This window comes from Bombus bifarius, unplaced genomic scaffold, assembly GCF_011952205.1.
Source record: "Bombus bifarius isolate JDL3187 unplaced genomic scaffold, Bbif_JDL3187 scf7180000008234, whole genome shotgun sequence".
NCBI classification, from domain to species: domain Eukaryota; kingdom Metazoa; phylum Arthropoda; class Insecta; order Hymenoptera; family Apidae; genus Bombus; species Bombus bifarius.
In genome coordinates, this window is record NW_022884529.1 from 422,301 (window position 1) to 436,778 (window position 14,478).

The 14,478-nt window shown below is 33.7% G+C and overlaps 1 protein-coding gene across 2 annotated transcripts in view; it reads left to right on the forward strand.

Annotated features, from left to right (window-relative positions):
* LOC117211482 (synaptotagmin 1) overlaps nt 1–14,478 on the forward strand; it is a 33,405-nt gene that overhangs the window by 1,048 nt on the left and 17,879 nt on the right. The window lies entirely within an intron of this gene.

A 14,478-nucleotide genomic window follows, 5' to 3' on the forward strand; every position in this document is an offset into this window, starting at 1 on the left:
CCCCACCTCTTTACCCTCGCAGTCCTCGGCGATTTTTCTTTGTGCTCGACAGCTTTTGTACCGATCGTGCACCAACCAGTCAACCGTATCGATATCGATCCACAATAATTCTATTCCTTCGATTCACTGCTCGTAGCCTTCTTTTCTTTTTTATTCCTCATTTCACCGTCGTTCCTCGTCGTGACACGAACGTTTCTCAGCTGCACACACCACTCGAAACGTCGACCAGTGAAAAACGTGGGCGAGCCTGGCTAATCGATTTGCCTCCTGGCGTGAAATTTTCTGCTTCTAATTTTCTCAAGTGTTCCATGTCGCGACCCGATTACAGGGCCAATCCTTCCGCGCAAAACGAGCCAGCAACCAGTGAATAAAGAGACATTTCATGGACTCGCGGATCCCCGCCTTTCAAATTCCCTCCTCTCTCTCTCTCTCTTTCTTTCTCTTTCTCTTTCTCTTTCTCTCTCTTGCAGTCCTTTGTTGTCGCAATGATAACACGCTTTCCGACCGTAAATGCTTCCAAAACGATCAGCAGTATTTTGCCTCGCGACTCTAAAATTTCAATTGACCCTGTGCCGATAAATTTTTCCACGAGCTAGTCGTTCACTCGTATCTTGTTATAATTGTTTGGTGAGATGAAATTTAGGCTTTTGGTTTTTTGGTCGGTTTTGATTTGGAGGCAGTCGACACCCAGTTCCGCCGTTGCTGAGTGGTTATAGGTGGATGGTATCAGTGATCGATTTGATTCACTGGTAAATGGTTTAGGTTCATTCGTGCTTTTTGGTTGCTTGATGGTCTTTTCTGTGCCAATGCATTTCAGCGTTACTTGAGAATATGAAATTTAAAGAGAAGAGGGCTTTGAAGATTCTGTTTATTCGTGTCTGTTATGAAATCTTGGACTTCAAATTATTGTTTTGTACAGAGGATAGTCCTTGATAATTTTATTTCTGACACTATGATATTTTATTATATTTTGTTTTGTTCAAACACAAACGTGCGTATATTGCAGTATCTGAACACTGTTCTCGAAGACATTTAAAGAAATGTGGAAAAATGCTTCATTATAGTCGTAGTTATTCTATTTTATGATATTTAACTTATTTTTCATTATATCGTACCCTTTCTTACTTGTATATATACATTCTTAAAAGAATATTTATGATTCTTCATTGTTTAGAAGAAACTGCATAAAAGTTTCTATATTCTGCAGTTATACGTGGTGGTTTCCGGCGCTATTGACAAGCGATCAGTATGTTCAGCTTTTGTATAACGACTCTACGTTATTTTGTTTCGCTTTAAAAACATGTTCTATCATGCGATTCCTTCGACATTTCATCATAAAAGTCACTACAAATTGTACGTAAATATGTGAATAATATTTCATCCAAGTAAACATTTCATATCTGCGTCCTTTACTTTACCATTTAACGTTACTAAATTACATATAAAGCGTAATTTAGTTAGTTTGAAGGATCCTCAATTACTTTATCTCATTTACGTCAACATGGTCGAGCATATAGATTTTAATTTAATCTAAAATTTAACAGATAAAATTTGCAGTCGCTTAAATAGTCAAGTAAAAAGATTTATCGAGAAATCAAATTCTAATTATCTATATATTTATATCTATATAAATGAATATTTTCAAGAGAAAACTGGGATTTAATTCAATCCACTGGTGCATGAGACTTGTCAAAAATTTGTGTTCATAAACGTTTAACCAATTATTTATTGATTCATTCTTCACACTGCTAAAAGGCTTTAATGATCAAATAGAAAAATTCATCGGAGAGCAAAATTTTAATTACCATGATCCTCTTGCGCAATGATTTATCAACAAATAATCTTAGTGAATTGGCAAATTATAGATTGTAGTTTGTAGACTTCTCTTGCACAATTTTATGTCAAATAAACGTAGAACTCATAAAATTTGACGCTCCTATGCAAAGAAATTTGTCGACACTGATAGCTTCTAACTTGTGATTTATAAAAATGAATAATATTAGTTAAATAACATAAGGGTCTCCATACATTCATAAACAAATACGATCAAGTATATTGACATGTGTGTGAGATTTACAGAATTTGTTTTACAAACCCTCGATTAATTATGTACCTTATATTTCTTAAATCAATTATCTACCAGTCACACTGTCGATAAATTCCAACAATAAAAACGAAATTAATTGAGAAAATAGATAGCAAATTCTCATTAGCATATATTTTAATATGCAACAGAGAATGAATCAGAGCGAAGACGGATAATTGAACGATGATCGCGTTGAGAACATCCTTGAGAAGGATCTAGGCCAGTCGATAGTCTAACGAACGCTATCTTATAATATAGAAATCCGTATCAAAGTGAATTATTATTGTGATAAAAAGAAATAGCTATACTATCCCTTTACATATACTACGCTAAACGTAGTTAACGTGTCCTCTCTGTATAATGGAACACCGTGCGACTCGCATCGAGATTGAAATTATAAACTAGTATAGCGTTTCGCGTGAGTCAACGAAACGTCAACGTAATTGCGAAATCATCCGACTGTGCCTGTCCGTGATACGAATGCAGAAACTGGCTTTATTAATACCGCCGTGTTAATTCAAATTGGCGTATCTGTCCAAAAGTTGGTTTTGACTTTTAGACGTTAAGAACGAGTTTTAGCATTTAACGATCAATCGTCGATTTCGCATAGGAATACAAGACTTTATATCTTCGGTTTTTATACTGATACGGCTTTCTTGTTTAATATGCGCATAGGTAATCCATTTCTGAACAGTATCTGACAGCAGTGATTTGATTTAAACGAAAGTTGCAAATACGACCTTACGACTTGGCAGAATTATGGCTAGAGCTAATTACGGAACTTAGAAAATTATCGTTTATATTTTAACGACCAAGTAGAAAATCGTAAATATTGAAATATCCTAGAATTTTGAAACTTTGGCTTTTATCTCTTTTTCTAAGGAGATTTTAGTTCAAAATGTTTGTATAACCCTCTTATTTAGAAAAAAAATAACTATTCAAATAGAGAGCGACAGGTCATGAAAAATTCAATATTTACATCTAAAATGCTATAAAATTCATTCAATACATTAATTCGAGGAATTTTCGTATATTTCGTGAAAAACATGTTTATATAATCTTTGATCTAAAACTTTTCCATTTAAGAGAAAAAGAAAAATTTTTAAGGAGAGAAAGATAAGCCGAAGTAATCATTTCAATTCAGTCAGTATCGTTTCAATAAATTTTCATATATTTCGTCCAAGAAATCTACAGACATTTTATTCAGAAGAAAAAGAAATACGATCGAAAGAAAGTCAAACAGGTCGGAGCAATTTTATCGTACAGAAATAAATCGCTATGATCATTTTTAGCCATGTCACGTCGGATTATCGTGACACAACTATATTGGAGGAACACATGAAAAAGTACTTTTTACTCGAGTAGAATGGAAACTTAGGAATATCTGAACACTTATAGACGAAGAGACTGGAAGAGTATAGTTAATATTATTGGACCAGTATCTATAAGTACGTGGTTATATCGATTCGTGCTTCAGCGGTTCTCTTGTATCCATGAATGTACTATAGACTATGACACGTTTATACATGAAATCTAAATTCTATATTGAATTAAAAACGCGATTTAAAAAATAGGTCAGATTTATAAATCTTGTAGATTTGACTGTAATTTTTCGTCCCTTTTCTAGTTAAACATTTCAGAACAAGCATCACCGCATCTACTATTTTTATAATAACTTCATTGTATTACTATTTTTACGGCAAGTCCATCGTAAGTTCCATATTATGGTAAAGATTATGTACTATAATAATTGTAATATGCTCCAATTAAAATCCTCGTTATAACATACATAGCTTGGACGTTATTGTAAAATCAGAATGTAAAGTCAACATTATATTCCTAAATACTGAGTAATTTCCCATCGTAGTTTTAAAATGGATATAGTTCCACCTGAATATAAGTGTTGCTTTAATTCCTCGTTTGGTATTTTTTTGGTATTTTTTTACTACTTCTTTCGTTGTAAATTCTGTTGCAATCAATTTATAGGATTTCATGAAATTTTACACCAATCACAATTCTATTACTTTGATGCATCAAGTCAAAGACTGAAATTTTAATTCAAAGGATAAGATCATTCTTGAGGCGAGATAACTTTAATTCAAGGCATGCGACCAATAAAGATAAAAATATTTTAGAGGCAAATATGTTAATTGGCATAATTATATTAAATATCATATATTAAATTATCAAAGTTAAATAATTTTGAGAAAGATTAAATGTCTTGTTGTTTCTTTCTTTCTCGAAGACTCGTATTAGTTTAAATCAGATATACTAAAAATTATCTTCCAAAAATATATAATTCTGTCGGATTATCAAAATTAAATTGTTATTCTACGGCCTTATATAAAAATTTTGTTTATTCTAGCATAAATTTATTCAAAGCACACGTCGATCTAGCTTTCTCAAGTATCTGCACTTTTAAAGAACGCATAACCAATTACAAAGACAATAAAACGCTCACTGAAAGAAGAAAACGAGTTTAGATGACAGTGTCAGAACTCGAACTAGCGAGGTCCTACGGCTTGTCTTCAATTATAAATCTAATAACACAGAACGGTTCCTTCAGTCGCGTTTAACGTTGTGGGACGGGCAGTTTACGGATGGGACGAGAAAATGTGCGCGATTTTCCTGATTAAAGAGCACTTCCTTTGAAACACTTCCCTTCATTCTTCTCATCCGTTTCCATAAGCTTTACTTTTACAGTGAACTTTACGCAACTATTTTCTCATGATCGTCTAAATATTCTGAACTTTTTCCCTTAAATGTGAAGCTCGTACGATAGCTACTCACGCATATAATTTTTCATTAATTTTTTGATATTTAAATGTATGAAAAATATGAGAGTGATTTTAATATTTCATAATTTAGCGTGAAATAAAGAGCGATAAGTTTTTCTTACGATACAAACTTTTTGAGATTTCCATAGTGATAGAAAAAATATTAATACTACGTGAATATTACGTGATTGACTACTATATACACCTTAAAATTTCAGTCCCTTACTTTCTAATATCGAAACTTTTACATTTCTTCGAACGAATATCGAGTTACGTTAACATATCGGATATCCAGATTTTACGATAAAAGTTAATATCAAATTCCATAACGATGCAAAACATGCTGAAACTCAGGCTATTGAATTCCACTGGTTTCGAATCGGTCGAATCGATTTTTCAACTAATTAGCAGTTATATTAATCCCACAACGAAAAGAAGATATAATTGCTGCAAAAAATACCATGACGATCGATTTGAATGATGTCAAGCACACTCATAATCGTCTGTTCAGGATGGAAAAAGAGAGAAGAGTCGCTTGAATAAAAATCCCCCGAGGCAGTTTTGATCGTCTCTTCAAGAATTCAGTTCTCCAGCTTTTTGATGAGCTTTTGCGTGTTTTGGAAATTTGATGCCCAAAGCTTTCACGATCGAAGTGCGCGATCATAATTAAAATTTCAAAATCTGTCGAAACATTTTCCTCTTTCACTTTGAACGAAGTTTATAGGCTCGTTACTTCACGGTGAAGAGAACCTAGAATATTTCCCGATTCTGAGGCAACCATATTCTGTGTATTCTGTGATTAAAGACGAAGTTGAAATTCTGTTGAAGTTGTAGAAATGTTTTCTTAGCGGTTTTCAAACTGGAAGTTTAATTGTGACACTATATGTCTAGAAAGCAATGTTACTGTCTGACCATTTGTAGGTAATTGTTATTTCGTGTATGTCTTTATTTCGATTAAAATTTTGTTTATTTTGATTAAAACGAAACAAAAGGCTAATTTTATATTACGAAGAATTTTTGACTATTTTAATGATATAATATAGACCAGAAGGTATTGCAAGCAGCATCAAAATTTCAATGTTTGTGTTACACAATTAATATACATATTACAAGATTCAAGTGTATAATTAAACACACCATTTGATTAAGCAAATTCTCATCTAACTCAAACACTTTTTACATGACTATCGCGAGCGAAACGCATTTTCTTAGATGTAACGAAAAATATACATATATAACTATAAAATAAATATGAAAGTGTATACGATATACAGGGTGGTTGGTAACTGGTGGTACAAGCGGAAAGGGGTTGATTCTACGAGAAAAAAGAAGTCGAAAATATAGAATAACAATTTTTCGTTTGAGGCTTTGTTTTCGAGAAAATCGACTTTGAATTTTGGCTCGGTACGCGTGCACTTTATCGCGTCTCGTTATAACGGATCTCACTGTAGATTTTTAAAAAAATTAAAAAAAAAGAAAATTAAAAAAATGTTTATTCTACATTTTCGACTTCTTTTTTCGCGTAGAATCACCCCTCTTCCGCTTGTACTACCAATTACCAACCACCCTGTATATAAAGATTCCTGCAGTCTATTTCCAAAATGTATCTGTCGATGTTATGAATAAGGAGAATCACCAAGATTCGGTAGCAAACAGTATCAGGAAGCCACTATTCTTCGAGATTAATAGCTAACTAATTACTACAATCTGTTAACAAATAAAACTTCTATAATTCGCTTCTAGAACTTTTACCAAAGTAAACACTATACTATAAAAGACTGTAAAGTAATTTTTTCCAGCGATTTTCCGGCCATCGCGAGGTTCGTTTACGTCGGTCACTAGATGTGAACGATAAGGAGTCGGCGAAGCTCGTAAACGCCGATTGCGTTATGAAACTACTGCGAGTAGATTCGAGACGCAGCAGTTAAATCCCATTGAAAGATATCCCTATTGATTTTACATATTCGCCCGTGGATATATGAGACGATAGGAAAGACGAGGAACGGCAGGAGGCACACACGCCGCACGGTTTCTCGCGCCAGATTCATTCTCGTCTGGATCATTTCGCGAATTAGCCTGAATTCGTAAGTCAAACATAATTAGCAAGCTTCGTGAATTCCAAGCACGTTCAGATCCAGCTCTTTATTTGCTCCGTAACGTTCGCTGCTCGAAGATCCTGTTACGAGCTCGCTCGTGATGCTGAATCGTATGTTCACGCTCATCTTCGCACTCGCAGTCTAAGCGTTTGGAGTCTAAACGAATGGAAAGTAGTTGCTATGACTGCTATTAAGCTGATAATTGCCTATGATAAATGCTTAAATTATTTTCACATATCTGGTAGAAAAGTGAAATACTTGAGATTTAACCTTGGAAAAGCGGAACTTCTAGAAGAGCATGCGAATCGAAATGACGTAGAATATACATACGTAACACGTGTAATCACTTACGAGAGTATTCGAGCACTTGTCGTGGAAGTCTCTTATGAATATATCGTGCGTGTTGTAAAAAAAATTTTGGAATTTCATCAGCGATGCAGCGAGTACAAAAGTCACAACGTAGGATCAAATAAGAGGAATGAGCATATTCTTTATCACGTTACATTATATAAATATTTTTGTGTTTGAAAATGTATAATGCCAGAGGTATTTCATTCTAGAATTTGAGAAAATATTTACCCAAAAATCTTCGTCATAGCAATTATCTGCAAAGTGCGGAAAACAGGAAATCCTTGAGCATCGAAATAAATAGTACATGTTCGAGAAACATGATGCAAAGAGAAAAAAAATGGTCAACAACCTCAGAGAACATCAACTTGTGTACGTAAATAAAAGAATGGATATTAATTAAGGAGTAGACACGTGTGTACTTACATCGGCTAGAGTTTAGCCGGTAAACGAGCCAGTATTAGGAAATCGATGCAATTGTTCTGGAACTTTAGATACGAGACTCGATTGTGGCGAGAAACTATCATTACGACTAAGTGGTTAGCCGATCCCCGGAGGGTTGAGTGACGCGTGAAACCCTGGAAACACGACGCCTTTTCATACCCACGCGTCTCACAGTAGCCATAGCCAGAAGAGTACAGCTTCCATTAAAATTCGTAACGCGCTTACGTTAAAGTGAATCGTTCTATCTACTTTTCTTTCCGTAAAACGTTACGCCATAAATAGAACGATGATTCCTTACGTTCTCACTGGACTACGAATATTTATGCAAATTTACCGTCGCGATTTACCATCGCGTGAAAAACGTACCTTCAGCCCAGGAAGAGCACAAGTTATTTCGAGAAGTTTCTAACAGCGGAAGTGGGATTCGAAGACAGCGAAATTAAAATGTACGTTTTTCTTCATCGTTTTACATTACATGTTTATGCAAACTCACACGTCCTTACGAATATAATTAGAAAAAATGGAACCTGGGCAGAGATCAGTTTTGCCCACCAAATATTAGAATGGATACTGCACCTTGAATATTTTATACATTTTTGCATATTACGTACATCTTGTGCATTTTTGCATCTTTAAATTTTCCATAAATGCATACAAATCCGCAGTCTAGTTCTCGTAATTTTATCGTGCGATCTTGTTCTTCTTCCATGGAATAATTATTAAATTGCGAGGAGAATTTTGTTATGGAAATGTTTTTTTGTAAATCTTGCTTCGGGAAATTTCAGTATAATTCAGTATAAAGATATTGCTATTCGGATTCTTAAGGAAAAGTTCGTTCCGATTTTTAAGGAAAATTCAAACGCAGTACATTTCAATTTCGATACACATTTATTGAACTTTATACGTGCCATTTTGTTCCACGACCTTCTTCCATCTTTCAGGCAACTTGAATATTCCATCCTACCAGAATCTCTCAGATTTTTCGGCGAAAAATTTTTCAATATGATTTTTTACGTCGACCGAAAAGTTAACATTTTTTCTATCACGAGAATTTTATAATGTCTGATGTATACAGTGGGTGGGGTAGCACATCCGGACCAAGCTCCAACAGCTTTTGTCGAGTAGTCAAAGACACACGAGGCTGTGCATTGTCCTGATGAAACACGACGCTCTCCCGATTCGTTAGTTTTTGTTCAATTGCTCTCTTTAATTCGTCTAATTGCGAGCAATACTTAAATTTATCGTCTGGTTGTTTGGTAAAAGCTCAATACAAGAATCCTTTCCAATCCCACGAGACACAAAGCACGACATTCTTCCGATGAAGACCGGCTTTAGGGGCGACTAAAGGAGATTCATTCTGCTTTCCAAAGATCTTTTCCGCTCAACATTATTATAAATAATCCATTTTCTATCCATCGTCACTACTTGTTTCAAAAATGGTGTCTCCTCGTTGCGTTTATAGAGCGAGTCGCAAGTGAAAATGCGATCCATCAGATTTTTCTGCGTTAAATCGTGGGGACCCATACATCAAAACGCTTTATATAGCCAAGCTTCACAAAATGGTCGTGAATGGTGGATTTTGATATTTTGAACATTTTTCTAGATCCGTGTTTTGATCTGATCTTCATCAGTGGTGGAGGACCTACCCGGGCGTTCGTGATCTTCAAGGTTGAAATCATCAGCTTTAAACCTAGCAAATCACTTCCGCACAAATCCTTCAACTATAGCACCGTCTCTAAATACCTATAATGCACTTTGTTTTCTTCCATATTTCAAAGCGTATAAAACTAATAAAAGTCAATATATCGAAACGAAAGTTTCTTCTAAAGATACCTGAAATATCACCTTTTAGAATATGTACACGAGTCATTAGTTTTCAATCATTCTGATATATTCAGACCTGACCTAATGCCAGCTACCGAAAACCGACACGAACTTTCCGAACATAGAATTTAACATATTTCATAATTAAGTATTTTATGTCGATTGTTATAGATATCTCATACTTCTGCAATATTTATACCATATCATTTCACTTCACCTTTGTCACAATTCATCAGATATAAATCTAATGTCATTGTAATAAAGACTTCATTGCTATATAGAAGTGCAAAGACTATAGGAACAGAAATTATATCTACGTTAATGCCTTATGAATGCTTTCTACAACCAGTAATTCCTTTTTATGATATTCCACAGCTGTCTTTTTACACTTTTGCAATTTTTATCTGTTTGATCTTCTCTTTTGTTAGGGAAATTAAATTATACCGAATTATAACGGGAGAGATATTATTATTAAAATTATGAGGATTGTAAAAGAAGAACCTAAATAGAAATTAATTCGATATGAAGGATTTATTGCAATCTTTCGCGACGAGTACTATAAATACAATATAATGGTAGAAATACACGAGTAGAAAAGGAGAAAGAGAAAGCACTGAATAAATCCCAGTATAACGTATCAATACCAATATATGCTTTAATTAGAAAAGACTTCAAAAATACATAGTTATAAAGCGTGGAGAATTTATTGTTTGTTCGGTTATGAAAAACTGTATAAAAACAGAAGAATAAAAAATTCCATCTCGCTAGGTTAAAATTAACACACGCTTTTATTGTTCTATCGAATGAATGCTATCTTGTGTTTGTTTTAAGCAGTACAAATTTACAATTTAAATCATTTGTTTGTAGAAGGCAAACAACTATACGGTTGACGTAACATAACAATTATCGATTACTCGTATCGTTTCGATACGTGTCACGATCTTTCTAGCGATTTTTATGAACTGCAACAAGATCGACGATACGATTACATGTCAAAGAAATTTATGTTCATCGAAGAACACACGTTAAGTCACTGCAACGCCCACGTATGCTTCTTGCTTTCCACAGTGCCAAGTTAGGTATCGATCTTGCATATTCAAACGCAGATTAGATTATTTTTCCTTATGTGTGCTGATAAACAAATTCACCGCTCTATAAATTATTACAATTATCTACGCGAAATAATATTTACATTGAATAAAAAGAATCTGTTTATATTCGAATTACTTTCCGAGTTATATATCTCTGGCTTTAATATTTTTTTAAGATACCTCAGGCGAATAAAGCAAGAGAAGCGATTATAAATGTTCTTTCTTATGATTATATCTTGTAGTTTTCCTCACCGTCACGGTAAATCGAAAGAAAACTAATTTTCTCGCCTTTTAAAATGTCTCTGCATACCTAATCTCGGTTTCACAAAAAACGGCAGTTGTTTATAATTCAAAGGAAGAATGATTTACACGAACCACTTTACAAGACTGGTTTCTTTACTCGAGCTTGCATGTCAGCAATGAAATTTTTATGAACGAAATTATACAAACTTGACAAAGAGAAATAATACACGTTTATGTTAAAGAAACGTGTTACGTTATTCATATTTCCCAAATTGCGCTACATATTTTATTGAACGAACTGTTCTACTTTAATCTTCGTGTGATGCAAAAAAGTTATGAATATGTATCGCGTTGCAAGAGCACCGATAACATTAATATCCATGATATCAAACGAGGATAATATTATTAATATTAATAACATCGTCACTTTGCTCTCGCAACCAATTAGAGCGTCATTAAAGACCTCTACAAACACAAACTTAATGAAACAATTGTTAAAAAGAATCGAATTACTATATGAAAAAAAACTATATGCCATATTGAGACGTGATAAAAGTAGACGAGAACTCTGAAATATGAATATCGCTGATAAGTTGAACAAAAGTTACTATTATCATTTCGTGTGTTTCATTAGATATTCGCCAAATATACGTATGTAGCAATATAATATCCTAAATTGATAGAAAATATTAAAACAGTAATTGGTGAATTCTTGATTTATTTAATATATCTAATAGTAACTACATATTATGTAACAAGGAATTTTTTGGCATTCATACATGAATTTTAGAATTACTATTATAAATAATTGATAGTATTAAGAGCATTTAATCGAGGAGTTATTTGGAATATTGCCGTATCCGACAAAATCGTGCTCCGAGATACTCAAAATTGAATTTTCCTTTTGTTTATAGAATCGCGATATTTATAAAAAGCCTACAAAATAGATAGTGCATAAACTTCATTTTTAATATAGAAGAAAATGATACCGAGAAAAAACGATTACATTACTTCTAATACGAAATTACAGAGCTTTAAAGAGATGATATAATTCTGAACGTCCTTTTCTCGAATATCAATCTGGTTTCCACGTTACATTCCAACGATTACGACATTGAAAGTAGTTACGTATATACAGTGTCTCATTGAACGTACATTTAAGTAAATATAAAGCAATAAAAACAGATATAAGAATTTTTAAAGATATTTATTGAATAGAAAACAAATATGAGAGAAAAAAATTACATTTGTAGCTTAATTTGACGCCAAATTTTATCAATAGTAAATGAAATATTTATGAATTAATTTTTCTGCCTTATAACTCAATTTTCAATTTAGTTTTCAATTTAATTTTTTGCAATTTTACATTTCGAACGTATCGAAGTTATTGGTATTATTAAGGGTGCAAAAGATAAATTCAAAAACATACATGTATATTTAAAAGTGTCAAAATAAAAATTGATAAAAATTCTCTGTTGGCATTTCGTAAAAGTTCAAAATTCTTTAAAAGTGTCTCTTTTGTAGTTTTTAAAATATTAGATCGAAAAAGGGTGTCTCTCCAGAAATTCAGAGTCACGTATAATGAAATCTGCAGATTATAAAAATGCGATAATCTGCAAAAAGGAATATTCCGAGAAACACCCGCAGTCTGAAGAGCCCCTCGATAATCATTTAAGACATTTATGTAATTACAATTTAGTATTGAATCTTCTACGAGAATTATTTTTTCTACAATTGTGGCATTTGCTTTTTCTATTAAACTCCACACTAAAAACTATACGTATTTATTACCCTACCTTAAACCGAAACCGTAAACAACTGTTTCCTAAAATATGAAACAAAAATCCATGTAACCGTGCAATTGCCTTAATTTATTCGTTTCACGGCTAATCCTACTGAGGAATTTTTCGTCGCAGATTTTCGAGCTTTCGTTCCGCGTCAACTACCTTCTATAATTAAGTTAATTAAGAGAAAGTAGCAGCGTATACTCCTGCAAACCTATTTCCCAAGTGTTCCTAGGTATTTCAACGACCGCGAAAACGCGTACCTTCGTCGGATTATACTTGAAACGAGAGGCAATGCGGTAAAATGAAACGAAAAAATAAGGTAAAAGAAAAAAAGAACGAGGAGAAAGAAAGAATGAAACGGCAACATCCATCGAATCCTTTGTTTCTAAGAATGGCTGCCAGCTCGTGGAGAACGCCGACGACTATTGCGTGCGTGGGTGACGCGTGCCTGACGTCAATTTATCGTCGCCGCGACGATAACGATTATTTTGTTGGGTTGCGCCTCCGTTATCGCGTTATCGCATTTTATTGGAGGCCAATGTCGAAGTCGGCGAAATGAAAAATTTAGAATCCGCTGATTGATAAGACAAACGTTTTCTTTGAATTTTTAGCGCAATGTTAGCTCCTGTTTCACGACGTATTGGTTAGACTTGCCACGATTTATTCGGAAAAACGCGAGAGGATTTTTCAATTTTGATTTTCTACCATTTTGGTTAACCCAACTGTAAATGTCCGTTATTTGTTGGAAATTCGTTCCTTTCTTACCCTTTGACGCATGAAACGGTGAATTTTGCTTTACTTGCAACTGGCAATGGAAATTAAAAAATATGAACTTGGGTATGAATTAATAAATATAAATTTCATATTATGGAATGTAATTATTGAAATGTTAGAGAAGGAAATAAACTGAATTTTTAGTGAGAAATTGCTTGTTCCAGGGAACAAAGTTATTTGATACCTGGTTTCGAATACAGCGAAATCGTATTATAGATCATAGTATCAAAATAATATTATATACAAAATAATATCATAATAAAGCTAATCGCCAACTAATCAATAATCGCCAGCAAACTATGTACAGTTGATTATAATAATTTCATGTACGTTCGATAAATACCCGTAGTCTATTAATCTCTATGTAAGTAAAGGGAATCGTTGCTCTTCCAATACATCAGGAAGTGATTCAGACACAGCTTCGAGCGGAAGACTCGCCGTAGCAAGTAGTAAAGTCTTATCGATGTCAGGCAGTTAGACAGTCAGACAAGCTACCACACCCACCGATTATTCTCGAACATTTCCTATCGCTTCACGATATTTAATATTAACCGTGATATTTTAAACCAATTTCCGTTGATTATTACGTCGAAGTACGATACTTTAGTTCTCTAATACGTCATCATAAATACTGACGTAACCGATAATCATCGAGACACGCACAGTGTAATATTAACTGTTTAACGAGCCTGATTGAACGCTACAAGAAAAAGTTTCCGGAGTTCTTGAACCGTGAAAGTACCAGGAAGTAGGATGCTTGTGACTTTTAATGATTTGACTAGAACTTTCAGTGGTAAGCTGAGCGAAATTGAGTTTCGCGTACGTAATTTCGGTTTGCACTGATTCGAGGATTGTCGATGCCTTCGAAAAGGCTTTTCAAAGGCTTTAAAAAGCCTTCGAAAAGGCTTTTCAAAGGCTTTAAAAAGGAAATATGTATCGACAAATTACAGATTGTAAATTTGTTTGCTTACTAAATAGAAATATTACAAAACATTTTTATTATAGTGA